We start from the raw sequence: 13,932 nt of genomic DNA, 5'->3' as shown, positions 1-13,932 counted from the left end.
CTGTTATCCAACATATACAAAGATCTCTTAAAACTCAATAATAAGAAAATGAACAACCCAATTAAAACATGGACAAAAGATCTGAACAGCTCAGCAGAGAAGACATACAGATGGCAAATGAGCATATGAAAAGCTGCTCCACATCCTATGTCATTAGGGAACTGCAAGTGAAAACAACAGTGAGATACCACTACGCCCGTTAGAATGACCCGAATCGGCAACACTGACAACACCAAATGCTAGGGAGGATGCGGAGCAACAGGAACTCTCATTCGTTGCTGTGGGGAACGCAAAATGGCACAGCCACTTTGGAAGACAGTTTGGCAATTTTTTATAAAACTAAACATACTCTTACCATACAATCCAGCAATCACACTCTTTGGTATTTACCCAAATGAGTTGAAAACTTACATCCACACAAAAACCTGCACATGAATGTTTATAACAGCTTTATTCATAATTGCCAAAACTTGGAAGTAACCAAGCTGTCCTTCAGTAGGTGAGTGGATAAATAAACTGTGGTACAACCATACTATGGAATATTATTCAGCAGTAAAAAAAAAAGAAAAAAGGAGAGCTATCAAGCCACGTAAAGACATGGGGGAAATTTAAAGGCATATTACTAAGTGAAAAAAAGACAATCTGAAAAGGCTATATACTGTATGGTTAAAACCATGGGACAGTGTGAAAAAGGCAAAAACATGAAGACAGTACAAAGTTCAGTGGTTGCCAGGGGTTTGGGGAGAGGGACAGATTAATAGGTGAATTACAGGGAATTTTTAGGGCAGTGAAAATATTCTATATGATACTATAATGGTAGATATATGTCATTATACATTTGTCAAAACCCATACACACCAAGAGTGAACCCTAATGTAAACTATGGGCTTTAGGTGATAATGATGTGTCGATGCTGGTTCATTGATTATAACACATGTACCACTCTGGCCTGTGTGGTGGGGGATGCTGCATGGGGGGTGACAGGGGATATAATGGGATTGTCTGTACTTTCTGCTCAATTTTGCTGTGAACCTAAAATTGTTTAAAAAGTTAAGTTTATTAATTTTTTTAAAAAATCAATACAAGAAAACAAAGAAGCATTGTCTGGTATAGTTCTTAGCTCAGGAGGGGGAATGGGAAATTCCTAGAAGACCTTTGTTCCTTGAGGTCTGCCACCACTCACATGGGAAGGAACAAAAAGTCATATGTAAAATGAAGAGGTTGAACATTACCTGTGCACTGAGCTCTGTGCTGTATATGAATTACTTCATTTGTCCTTTCAACAGCCAAATGAAAATGTTTATATTGCACAAAAGGGTTGAAAATTATTATTATTCCCAGTTAACAGCTGAGGAAACTGAGTTTGAGAGATGTAGATCCTCCCAGGCACCCTGGTCTGTCTGAGCCCAGAGGCTGGGCTCTAAGCCACTAGGGCAGGTTGGGCGCTCTCTCAGCCCCCTTCTACCTCCCACATTCCACGATCCCGTGAGTTGGTGAGCTGATTTGTCTCTTCTCGGGGGCCCTGCTCACTTGGGCCTTAGATCTCTGGAAGAACAGTGCTGTGCCCTTAGGGGACTGAGAATTTGACTGCCAGGAGCTCGAATTCATACAGGAATTTCTCACCTTCCCAGACCCTAGACTGCAGGTAGATGGTGTCTGGCAGGAGATGGGGCCAGGTGCTCCTGCTAGGCTGGGAAGGGTTGCTCCCACACAGAGGGAGGGCTCCTTCTCCAGCCCTCAGCCACCTGTTCTCCTGCCCCATCCTCCCCACCTCCCCTCCTCGTCTTTGGAATGCTACATCCAAGAGCTGGTGGGGCCGGCTGGGTATTAATAACTAGACTCTGACGTGTGTGCTGATTAGAAAGGCATTCCCTCCTGGCAGCCAAGACATTTGAACGCCTTGTCAGCCCATCTCTCCAAGCCTTCCACGGCCCTGAAGAGGATGAGGGTGGCAGGATAATAATAATAACCACAGCTAACCTGTTTTGAGTGCTGTAGGGTGCCAGGCCATGGTGCCAAATGTGTCACTCACATTGTTGAGTTCAATCCCTTCAGGTACTTTTAGTATCTCCATTTTATATATGGGGAAACCGAGGCTCATGCAGGGTGACTGAGAGGTCAAGTAACTGGCCCCAGGCCACACGGTAGGTGAGTGGCTGGGCAGGAACTCAAATCCTATCTGCCGGCAGCACCGAGGCCTCCTGTGGGTGGTGGGAGCCAAGGACAGGCGTCCTGCTCCAGCCACAGTACACACGGTGGCCCGGTTCCTTTAACTTCCAGGAACAGAGCTGACTGAGATGGGGCGGGGGAGGGGGATGAGCTTCCAGGAAGCTGCCCTTCCCGTGGACGTGGACGGCAGAACCAGGCCTGCTGGCCCAGGCCTCGTGACAGCCCCAGGGGGCAGGGACAGGGCCAATCCGGGAGAGGGGCTCTCCTTGGGCTTCTGGAGTGGGGAATCAAGTAACAGGAACATCTGTTCCAGCCAGGGGAAAACAGGGCTCTGCTTGGAACAGGCCTTGACCTCTCTGCTCACTCTTCTCTTCTGGTTCTGGTCTCCATCCCTCACTCACCTCTCTATTCCTTTGAGGTGCTTGACCATTTGGGGCCTCCCAGGAGACAGGGTCAATCGCAGGGAGAGGGGAGCAAAGAGGCCCATCTGTCCAGGGGCTCACAGTCACAAAGGCCTTGAATTTAGGCTTTTGACATTAGCTCTTGAGGGGCAGTGTGGCATAGTGGTTGCTTCAGTGGCCACTGAAGCCAGACTGCTGCTGGGCCTCCCTTCCAGGTCTGCCACTTAGGGCTGTGTAGCTTTGGTAAGGTTGTTTAACTTCTCTGTGCCTCAGTTTCCCCATCTGTAAAATAAGGATAAATACCTACTTCATAGAGTTTTGTGAAAATTAAATGAGTTAATAAATGTAGAGTGTACATTTCTGTTAAGTGTAAAGCCTGGCACAGAATAAGCACTCAATCAGTGTTAGCTGCTATTCCAAATGATGTTACATATGAAATCATGGACAGCATGGAAAGAAGAAGACATTCATCGAGGAAACTTTAAAAAATCATCTCCAATAATCCTGCCATTCAACACAACCAACACCATTTCACCTCATTTCCTTCTGATTATTTTCCTCTCCATCATTTTTACAACATTGTAATCACAATGTACTTAAAAGTTGTACAAATTTGGGAATTTTTTTTCATTTAACGTTATACCCTAAGTATTTCCTGTAATCATTCAATAGGCTTTTCTTGAGGGTCTACTATGTGCTGAGCATTGTTCTAGGCTCTGGGCATACAGCAGCCAGGAGAACAGACAAACCCCTTCCTCCAGAGCTTACATTCTAGTGGGCATCCTACATTGCCTTCAGAACTCATTCTTTTACATTGAGGTCTCGTTTACATACAGCAGAGAACACAAATATGAAGCGTGGAGTTTCAATAAATTTTTACATATGTAATCACCCTTATAACCACCACCCAGATCAAGATTCAGAACATTTCCATCACCCCAGAAGATTCCTCCACTTTCCCCGTCAATAACCACCCCTCGTCCCCATAGATTACTTTCACCTGTTTAAGAACAGAATTTGCTCTTTTGAGAATGCCTATGTTTTAATGGCTGCAGAATATTCCATCCTATGGATATATTATTGAACATGTATCTTGCTTTTAGTTTCTCACTGTTATCAATAGTGCTACAGGGAATGCCACATTTTTAATGATCTCCTTAGGCTAGACTCTCAGAAGTGGGATTGATTTTTGAAAGGGTACTTGGTAAATATTGACCGATTGCTTTCCTAAAAGGTTGTACAGCTCCACCAGCAGTGGGAGGAGCAAGCTACGAGCACACAGCACACTAGAGTCCAGCTCAATCACCCACCTTCTTAGCTAGAATCATCTAGAATTTAGCCTGGGGCCGGCCCAGTGGCTCAGCAGTTAAGTGCACGTGCTCTGCTTTGGCTGCCCAAGGGTTCGCAGGTTCGGATCCCAGGCAGCACCGACGCACCGCTTGTCCAGCCATGCTGTGGCAGCGTCCCATATAAAGTGGAGGAAGATGGGCACGGATGTTAGCCCAGGGCCAGTCTTCCTCAGCAAAAAGAGGAGGATTAGCATGGATGTTAGCTCAGGGCTGATCTTCCTCACACACACACAAAAAAGAATTTAGCCAGAATTTTAGCTAGAATCCTCAGCCGATAATGCAGTGGTACAGCAGCATGTCTCCACAACAAGTCTGACTGGCATGAGAAGAACTCAGAAGACAGAACCTGTCTTGGTCCTGAGTTTGGAACTCAGCTTTAGAACGTCAGAAAGTTTCTTGGTGGTTCAGTCTGGGTTCCCCAGAAAGCAGAGCTAGTGAGAAGGAGGCATTGAGATGTGGAGAGAGGGCATCTTATCTTCAGCCCAACAGACTCCCTCAGCTCTGGGTCCTTAAGGAAAACTGAGTTCAGTGCAGCATTCCTTGACGATTTGTCTTTCCCACCCTAAACTTCCAAACCCCAGGTCTTATGCAATCTCCCACCTGCCCTTCTCCTTGATCACAGCCCAATCCGCACCACCATCATCTCTCACCTAGATCTTTGCAACTAACCTCCCCACATCCCTCTTGCCCACCCTTGATCCAATCTCCAGCTAGCAGCTGAATGATCTTTTAAACTGGAAATCTGACCATGTTTTAAATCTCTACTTAAAACCCTTTGGTGATGGAATGGATAAACAAAAATCAGTGGATGAATGGATGAACAAAACGTGACATATACATACAATAGAAGATTATTCAGCCTTAAAAGTGAAGAAATTCTGACACATGCTACAACACAGATGAACCTTGAAGACATTATGCTAAGAGAAAGAAGCCAGACACAAAAGGACAAATACTGTTATATATCATATAATGCTTATTTGAGTTACCTAGAATAGTCAGATTCATAGAGACAGAAAGTACAATCGTGGTTGCCAGGGGCCGAGGGGAGGGGAACGGGGAGTTATTATTTAATGGGTACAGAGCTTCAGTTTGGGAAGACAAAAAAGTTCTGGAGATGGGTAGTGGTGGTGGTTGCACAACAATGTGAATGTACTTAATGCTACTGAACTGTACACTTAAAAAAGATTAAACCAGTAAATTTTATGTTATGTATATTTTATCACAACTTAAAAAAAAACTTTGACGACCCATTGCTTTTATCTCAAAATCCATAGCATGGTCTACATGACCCTCCAGGATCTGGCCCCCACCTTCTGTTGGTGTTTTAAGGCTGATCATCACATCTCTTCCCCCTTCAACTGGGATCTGGTCCTATTAGGAAATAAGAACAGGAATCAGACAGATGGAGAGATAAAGATATTTATCTTTCAATTGCAGCAATATTAACAGTAGCCAAGATGTGGAAGCAACTCAAGCGCCCTTCAACGGATGAATGGATAAAGATGTGGTTATATACACAGTGGAATACTACTCAGCCATAATAAAAGACAAAATCGTGCCATTTGGGATAACATGGATGGACCTTGAGGGTATTATGCTAAGCTAAATAAGCCAGAGAAAGACAAATACTGTATGATTTCACTCATATGTGGAAGATAAACACACAGATAAGGAGAACAGGTTAGTGGTTACCAGAGGGAAGGGGGTGGGGGAGGGATGAAAGGGGTAATGGCGCCCATGTGTTTGGTGACGGAGAAAAACTAGACTATTGGTGGTGAACACAATACAGGCTATATAGAAACTGATATATAATAACGTACACCTGAAATTGCACAAGGTTATAAGCCAATATGACCTCAACAAAATAATTCTTTTTAAAGTGATTAAAAAAAAAGAAATGGCTGGGCCGGCCCTGTGGCTTGGTGGTTAAGTGCGTGCGCTGCAATGCTGGCGGCCCGGGTTCGGATCCCGGGTGCGCATCGAGGCACCACTTCTCCGTCCATCCTGAGGCCTAGTCCCACATACAGCAACTAGAAAGATGTGCAGCTATGACATGCAACTATCTGCTGGGGCTTTGGGGGGAAAAAATAAAATAAATAAAATCTTAAAAAAAAAAAAGAAATGGGCTTTATTACTGATAAAGTTGGGCTGGAGACAAGGCTTGTATCTTAATACCTTCCTGCCTCCACTGTTGCCCCTAACTCCTAATTTAAACTTCCAGCTCAGTGCTCGGTAGAGCAGCTGGGCACATATATTCCCTCCGCCCAGGGTGCTCTTCCCACCACTGTGCACTTGGCTAGTTGCTACTCATCAGTCATTTCTTAGCATAAATGTCACATGCTCGGACAGGCCTTCCATGACCTGAACAACCCATCCTCCCTCCACTCCCGGCCTACTAACAAGTCTCGCGGCCCCTAGCGCTTCTTCTTCATAGCAGTTTCCACAACTGTGCTTCTGTGTCTCTTTCCATGATCCCCGTGGAATAAGAAGGTCAGCTCCGTGGTGAGGGCAGGCCCTGTGCATGTGCTGTCCATGGCCACGTCCCCAGTGCCTGGCAGTGCCTGGCTCTTAGGGTGCTGTACATGGTGGGGCATGTTACATTCACTAGCACTGCTCACGAGCTCCATACACTGTTGGGAGGAAAATGTGGGTAAGGCTCTGGGGATGGGAGGTCAGGGGCGAGACGAAGTAACATTCGGTGCTACACTGAGTAGCAGGCCTTTTTTGTTTTGCTGTGTGGGGACTACAGTTTTGTCCAGGGCCCGACTGCTCAGGACCATCGAGAAGCTAAGTGTGGTCACCCGGGGCCTCCCTCTCTGCTCTTTCCCCAAACGGTAATCCACCTCTGCTCTAAGTAACCATTGACCAAGTATTCAAGAAATTGACTCAAGAAAGTCAATTTAAAGGAGTGTCCAAGTGTCTCACTTTGACCCTCAATCTCAATTTAAATGCTACCTCCTCTCAAAAGCTTTCCTGACCCCCATACCCATCATGTAAGAACAGCTTAGGATCCCCTCCTGTGGGCTCACGTAACCCCCTTCTGGCACTAATCATATTGTACTGCCTTTGCCTGTTTAGGTGTCTGTCTCCCCTAATAGACTATGAGGGCCATGAGGGCAGAGCCCTTGTCTTCTTGTTCACTGCTTTTTCACCAGCATCTAGCATAATTGCATCTTGCATCTTGCACAAAGTAGGTCCTCACAAATAGCTGTTGACTTAATGAATAAAGTGCCCACTGTGTGTCAGGCACTAGTTGACTCCTCAGGAGAGGTTTGTGTAGTGACGCTTGCTAGCTGCTCCTCAGCCTCTGGATTTAAGCCAGTGAGTAAGCCTCATCCTCCAGGACATGCAGCTTGGTCAAGAAAGGGCCCACAACCCTAGAAGAGCCAATCAGGTCTGAAAAGACTCAATTCCAGGACTATTGTTTAAGGAACGGAGAAGCTGACTTTCTCATTCCTGTGGGATGTGAACTTCTGAAGCTGAATCCCCAGGAGCACCACTGCCCACCTGGGCCCATGAGAGGAGCCAGGCTTAAGAAGAAGTCAGCATGATTGAAGGCAGAGCAAAGGAAGCTGGGTCTTTCCTGATATGTCAGCAGCTGAATCCAACCTTTCCTGAAGCCCTCCCATCTCCGTTCTTCTCAGGTAAGCATGCCAATCATTCCCTTCAAGTCAGTTTGAGTTGGGTTTCTGCCCTTATAACGTGAAGCATCCAGAAGGATCAGAGGCAGCCCACACTTCATCATCTCAGCACCTGCCAAGGCGCTGAGTGAATCCTCAGTTTGGAATGCTCTTGGGACCTTGTCTTGCAGCCCTCAACTTCTCATCCACTCAGTGGATGTGGCTCAGTGGCTCTCAGACAGGGACACTCCCCAGCAGCAGCTCTTGACACCAAGGGCAGGGAACGTGGAGCTTGATTTTCACTACCAACTGCTCCAGCTGTTCTCAGTCCTCACGGAGGAGACAACTAGGACCCATCCAAAGACAAAACAGCTGAAGTTGCAGCTGGCACATGACCTTCTTGGACCCCTGAATCACTTGTCTGGGGGCTGGATCAGAAATAAACATTTTAATCTTCCTGGTACAAGCATAGTGGAGGTGTAGGATTGAGGAATCAGAGTGTCAGAGCTGGAAGGATCCTTAGAGATGAGCTGGTCAGACCCCTCATTATGCAAATAGGGAAACTGAGGCCCAGAACAGAGAGGGGACTTGCTCAAGGTCACATAGCCTGGTAGTGCCAAAGCTGGCACTCTCCTTAGAGGAGTTTCTCTATCAGCCTCCCCCTGCAAAGATGGGTCTTGGGCTCCCCTAGCTTGGGAAAGAAAGGAAGGGTACCCTCATGGGGATTCTCTCTGCTATGGCAAGGTAGGAGCTGCTCCCCCAAACAGTCACTGGTCGGCCTGGTGAGTTGTCCACAATAATTCGGTAGAATTTTGATAACACCTTGTGTCTGGCCCAGGGTGAGATGACTTCAGACTTTTGTCAGAAGTCTCTAACAAGGCATCAATGATGCCTCCAGAATTTCTACAGGGAAGGAATTTAGCACCAGCAATCTGGTGGGAAAAGGGACGAAGAGACTTGCCTTGAAGCTGCATTTGCTTAGCAAGTCTACTATGGTTACTGAGATCGGGGTTCTCAATGTCCACTACTAACATTTTGAGCAGGATATTTCTTTGTTGTCGGGAACTGTCCTGCGCCTTGAACAGCATCCTTGGTCTCTACCTACTGGATCCCTGTAGCACCTACCCTCCCGGTTCTGACAGCCAAAAATGTCTCCAGATACCACCAAATGTCCCCTGAGAAGCAAAATCGCCCCATTTGAGAACCACTGACTTAACAGTATGTTTAAGTAGCTGAGAGGGCATGGTATGATACAGATTCCTCTAAAAGAACAGAGGAGACAAAATATAAGGGGCCACCTCTACAAGAAAAGAAAATCATCAGAGGGCTGGTCAGCTCTGGGCAGAACTGTGAACTTTGAATTTCCATGGCTCCCATTCCTACATAGAAAAAGTGAATAAACTTAGAAAAAGTGAATGAACTATCCAGGAAGAAATTAATATTTGGGGGCCGGCCCAGTGGCGCAAGCGGTTAAGTGCATGTGCTCCGCTGCGGTGGCCCAGGGTTCGCCGGTTCGGATCCCGGGCACGCACCAACACACTGCTTGTCAAGCCATGCCGTGGCAGCCTCCCATATAAAGTGGAGGAAGATGGGCATGGATGTTAGCCCAGGGCCAGTCTTCCTCAGCAAAAAAAAAGAGGAGGATTGGCAGATGTTAGCTCAGGGCTGATCTCCTCACAAAGAAAAAAAAATTAATTAATTAATTAATATTTGCATTCATGCTCAAGTGAAGGAAGTAGTATTTAATAGCTACAAGAAGTCAAAAACACCAGCATTATACACTTAAGATGCGAGCATTTCCCTGTATGTAAACTATATTTCAAAGAAATTAATTTAAAAACACATGGGCATTGTAGTCAGACCTGGGTTCAAGTCTCAAAATTCAGACATTTCCTAGCTGTGTCACTTTGGACAAGTCCTCTCACCTCTTAGAACCTCCGTTTCCTCAGTTGTAAAAGGAGAGTAATAATAGTGTGTACCTCACAGGATAACTGCAGCGGGAAGAAGGTAATGTATAAACACCACTTCGCACAGTGCCTGGCACAGGAGGCAGTATGAATATTACCTATTATTTATTTACATTTATATTACCTATTTATATTTATCTATAGTTTATAGATGAAATTGCTCCCTAATGATCTGCTTCCTGTGGACCCATTCTAATGAGAGGCATCTCCACTTGCTTCTTCCCCTGTGACCTCTTTGTTCAGATAGGAAAAGTAAGTCCAGAAACACAGCAATTTATGGGGCTTGGGACCTGGAGTCTTGGCTCCACCAGTGACTTATTAGGAACTTAAGTTACTGAGTCTCTCTGAGTCTGTTTCCTCAGCTGTAAAATGGTATGCTAATACTGTCCACTTCCTAGGGTTCTTGTGAGGTTTATAAATGACGTGACTCTAGACAGTTCTGGGAATTCAGAACTGCTTTAGGCTGGGGCAGCAGCTGCACTAACAGAATCTGCCACCAAGGGGCGGGATTGCTACATCCAACTTCCCACCCAGCCAAGGGAATCTGAGGATAGTTGTCTAATTTTTTATTACGAAAAACTCAGATGTTCACAAAAGTAGAATAGTATAACCAACCCCATGTTCCCAGCAGCAGGTTTCAACAACTGTCAGCATTTTACTAGTCTTCCTCTTTTTGCTTGCTTTGCTACCTGTGGAGTATTTTAAAGCATATCCCGGACCTCATTTCATTTTACCAATAATACATCAGTGTGCAGTTCTAATTTGATACAATCAGATATCTTTTGACAGCAAGTGGAGATGGCTCACTTGAATCAGAATCCAAATAAGGTTTTTGCATTTGGTAAGTGTCTCGAGTTTTATGCTTTAACATTCTACCTTCCTTTTTTACTTTCATGCCATGAATTTGTTGCAGAAACCAGGTCACTTGTCCTGTAGAATGTCCCACATTTTGAGTTTGGCTGATTGTGCTGTTTGTCTATTCCCCAAATTTCTGGTAAACTGGTAGTTAGATCTTGCCTTGATTAGGCTTAGATTCTTTTTTTATTTTGTTCAGACAAGAATATCTCATGGAGAACATGGTGTCCCCCTCTTAGTGATTTTAAGATTGGTCAGTGGATTCAGGCAGTGTCAGCCTAAGCTCGCCATTACAAGGCTCCCTAACAACTTTTCATCCAATTGTTTCAGCATCATTTCATGATCATTGCCTAGACTCATTATTTCATTAGGGTTTGCAAAATTGTGCTTTTCTAATCCTATCATTTCTTCTGTATTTATTAGTTGGAATTCTTCTATAAAAAATAACTTTTTCTTATCTACTGTTTGGTTACCTGCAGTACAACTCATCAGGGAAAGACCAGAAAAATGTTTGATTATTTCCCTTTATTTTTCAATGTAATTTTTCAGAGTAATTAGTTGATCCTCCATAAAATTCCATTGGTAACAAATGTGTTGTTTTCCTTAAGTATTGTTATTAATTAATTGATTTTTATATATTTTATGTGTTGTAATCTATTGGAGTCATTATTTTTCATTTAATGCTCAAATCGTTTCATCTTTGGCCAGTGGGGCCCCTTTGTATCAGTTCCTCAGTCATTTTTACATGACCCCAATAGTCTTTGATAGCTTCCTGGCTTCCAGGCACAAGATGACCCAACCTTATCCTTCCTGCTCCAGTTCTGGAACCAGCAATTTACGAAAGGAACCTTGATTTTCTTTGTTTACCATTTAATTTTTTTTTTAACTGGAAAATAGTACTTCGAGACCAAATCTGTGCACTAGGGGTGTTCATTACTACTGGGTTGGTCATTGCTTCTAGGCCTTTTCAGCAGACAGAGCTAGAAAATACACTTTTTAAGGGAAAAATACATACTTCATTCATTCCACTAATTCATCCACTTAGATCATACAGATCTAAGATTATCCTAGGCTTCTTTAGTGTTTGTAACTTTTTCTCATACGTTGAAAATCTTGATTCCTAATTCCATTAACATAATTACTTATTTGCTTTATCCTAAAATATACCTACTATAATTTCAAAATAGCAATATCAATATTACTACTAACAATAAGACTAACGAATGCAACTTAATATTTCTATGCAGTTCTCATTGTCCTTAGACTGCAGCTCATTAGGGAGGTAGTCAAAATACTCATAAAGCTGGGGGGGATGGGGGGGCCGGCCCCGTGGCATAGCGGTTAAGTGCGCACACTCTGCTGCTGGTGGCCCAGGGTTCAGCTCCCAGGCACGCACCAATGCACCGTTTGTCAGGCCATGCTGTGGCAGCATCCCACATAAAGTGGAGGAAGGTCGGCACGGGTGTTAGCTCAGGGCCAGTCTTCCTCAGCAAAAAGAGGAGGATTGGCATGGATGTTGGCTCAGGGCTGATCTTCCTCACAAAGAAAAAAAAAATCCTTATAAAGCCGCTTGAAATGATTTTCTCTATGTAGTTATGCCACCAACTGCATACAGATGGTTCGTTTGTTTTTAGTTTTTATGGAGTGTTTTATTCTTTTTATTGAACTCTACTTTATAAATACGCAAAACATTTACAACATTCCAAAATAGTAACTATATAATAAGGTACATTCACAGAAGTCTCATTTCCACCCCTCTCTCCCTTCCGCCCCACATAGGAAACCATTTTTAGAAGACTTGAGTTTATTCTTTCACTGTTTAACTTTTAAATATAAGCAATTAATGTATATTTATATCTCCCTGTTACACAGAAGGTAGCATACTATAAACACTACTATGCACCTTGCTTATTTCACTTAACAATATATATGGACATTACTCCATATTAGCATATGTTTATTAGTATATATAGGAAATCTTCCACTTATCTTTTTACAGCTGCATAGCAGTCCATCCTGTGTATGTACTATAATTTATTCAGCCAGTTCTTTATTGACATGTGAGCAGTTTCCAATCTTTTGCTATAAAAACAATGCCATAATGAATAGCCTTGTGCACACAGCTTTTTATATTTTTGCTAATATATCACTAGCATAGATTCCTAGAAGTTCAGGATTTGACCTAGGATTACTGGGTGAAAGAGTAAATACATATGTAATGTGGCTATATATTGCTAAATATCCTTAATTAGAGTGACATCATTTTGCCTTCCCACCAGCAATGTAGGACAATGCTATCCTCAGGTGTATTTTGGTAGCATATCAGTTAGAGGAGGCTGCAGAGATGAATCACAGACAAGGTTCAGCAGACCGCTGAAGACTGGTACATGGCACTCAGGACAAAAGTCGGAACAGATTACAGAGCAGGGTTTTAGTGTGTTTGTTTGTTTTTGGTGGTGGTGGTGGGGTTTACACCAGGGGAGTGGGTATTCAAGGCAGCCTCCACCCGCAAAAAACAGACCCCTTTCGGTCAAATAAGGCAGAGGTCTGTTTCCTCACTTGTAAAAACAGGGTTAGTAATAAAGCCTGCCCTTGTGGGGTTTGCTTACGATTAGGAGAAAGAATTTAAAGACCTACCCCAGTTCTAGACTCTCGGGAGAAGGTCCACATATGGAGGACAGAAAATAAAACGGGTACTTGGTTGATCCTTGAAAGCAGGGCAGGGATTCTTTGCACATCGTGCCTTAAACAGCACTGGGAGGAGGAACACCCACTTTATTGACAAATGGTAGGTGCAGAATAAATCGGTGAAGAAATGGATGTTTCTGGCGGATGCTCACTGATCTGTGTAGCTAAGTGAATGACCAATTGGTCCGGGTCTCTGAGTAACTGACAGCCCCCGGCTGGCTGTCAGGCGACTGCGTGCTGGAATCTGACAGCTGTCGGGTCGTGGCCCAGTGACTGGGGCTGACCGTCGGGCCCTGAGAGAACCGCTGTCTTCGCTGTCGATCCCGTCCCGTCCGGCTCGGACCGCTGCCTCTCGCCGCGCGCCAGCGGGATCCGACTCCACGACAAGCCCGCAGGTGCCGCCGCCGGGCAGGGCGTGCGCGGGCAGGGGCGGCCAGGTGCGGGCGCCGCCCCCCCTTCGTCCCTGCGCCAGGCAGGGCGCCCCCGACTCCCGGCGGCCGCGGCCCGGGAACAATGAGAAGCCGGCTTCTTTAAGGGAGATACCACCGCGCCGGCGGGGCAGGGGACGGCGTCTTCCCAGATGATAGCACCCAGCCCCGCGCCGCCACCGCCACACCGGCAACTGCACCGTCCGCAAACATGGCTCAGTGGCTCTGACAAAAGGTGCAGCCTCCCTCCCAGCGGCGCCGACGCCAGGCCTCCCGGTCGGGCCGCGCCTCCCCGCGGGCCCGCGGAAGAGCCCCGCATACCGCAGGCACCGCAGTCCCGCGCCGAGGAAGATGCACCGGGCGTTCCACCCCAGCGACCCCCGCACACCTGCCCGCCGCTCGGTAGGTCGGGAGGGGGTCGGGGAGGCAGAGGGGAGGCCGCGCCGGGCGCA

Source organism: Ceratotherium simum, chromosome 22 (genome assembly GCF_057802395.1).
Source record: "Ceratotherium simum simum isolate JZ-2026a chromosome 22, ASM5780239v1, whole genome shotgun sequence".
NCBI lineage: Eukaryota > Metazoa > Chordata > Mammalia > Perissodactyla > Rhinocerotidae > Ceratotherium > Ceratotherium simum.
The sequence above is the reverse complement of the archived record's forward strand: the minus strand, read 5'-3'. Positions refer to the sequence as shown.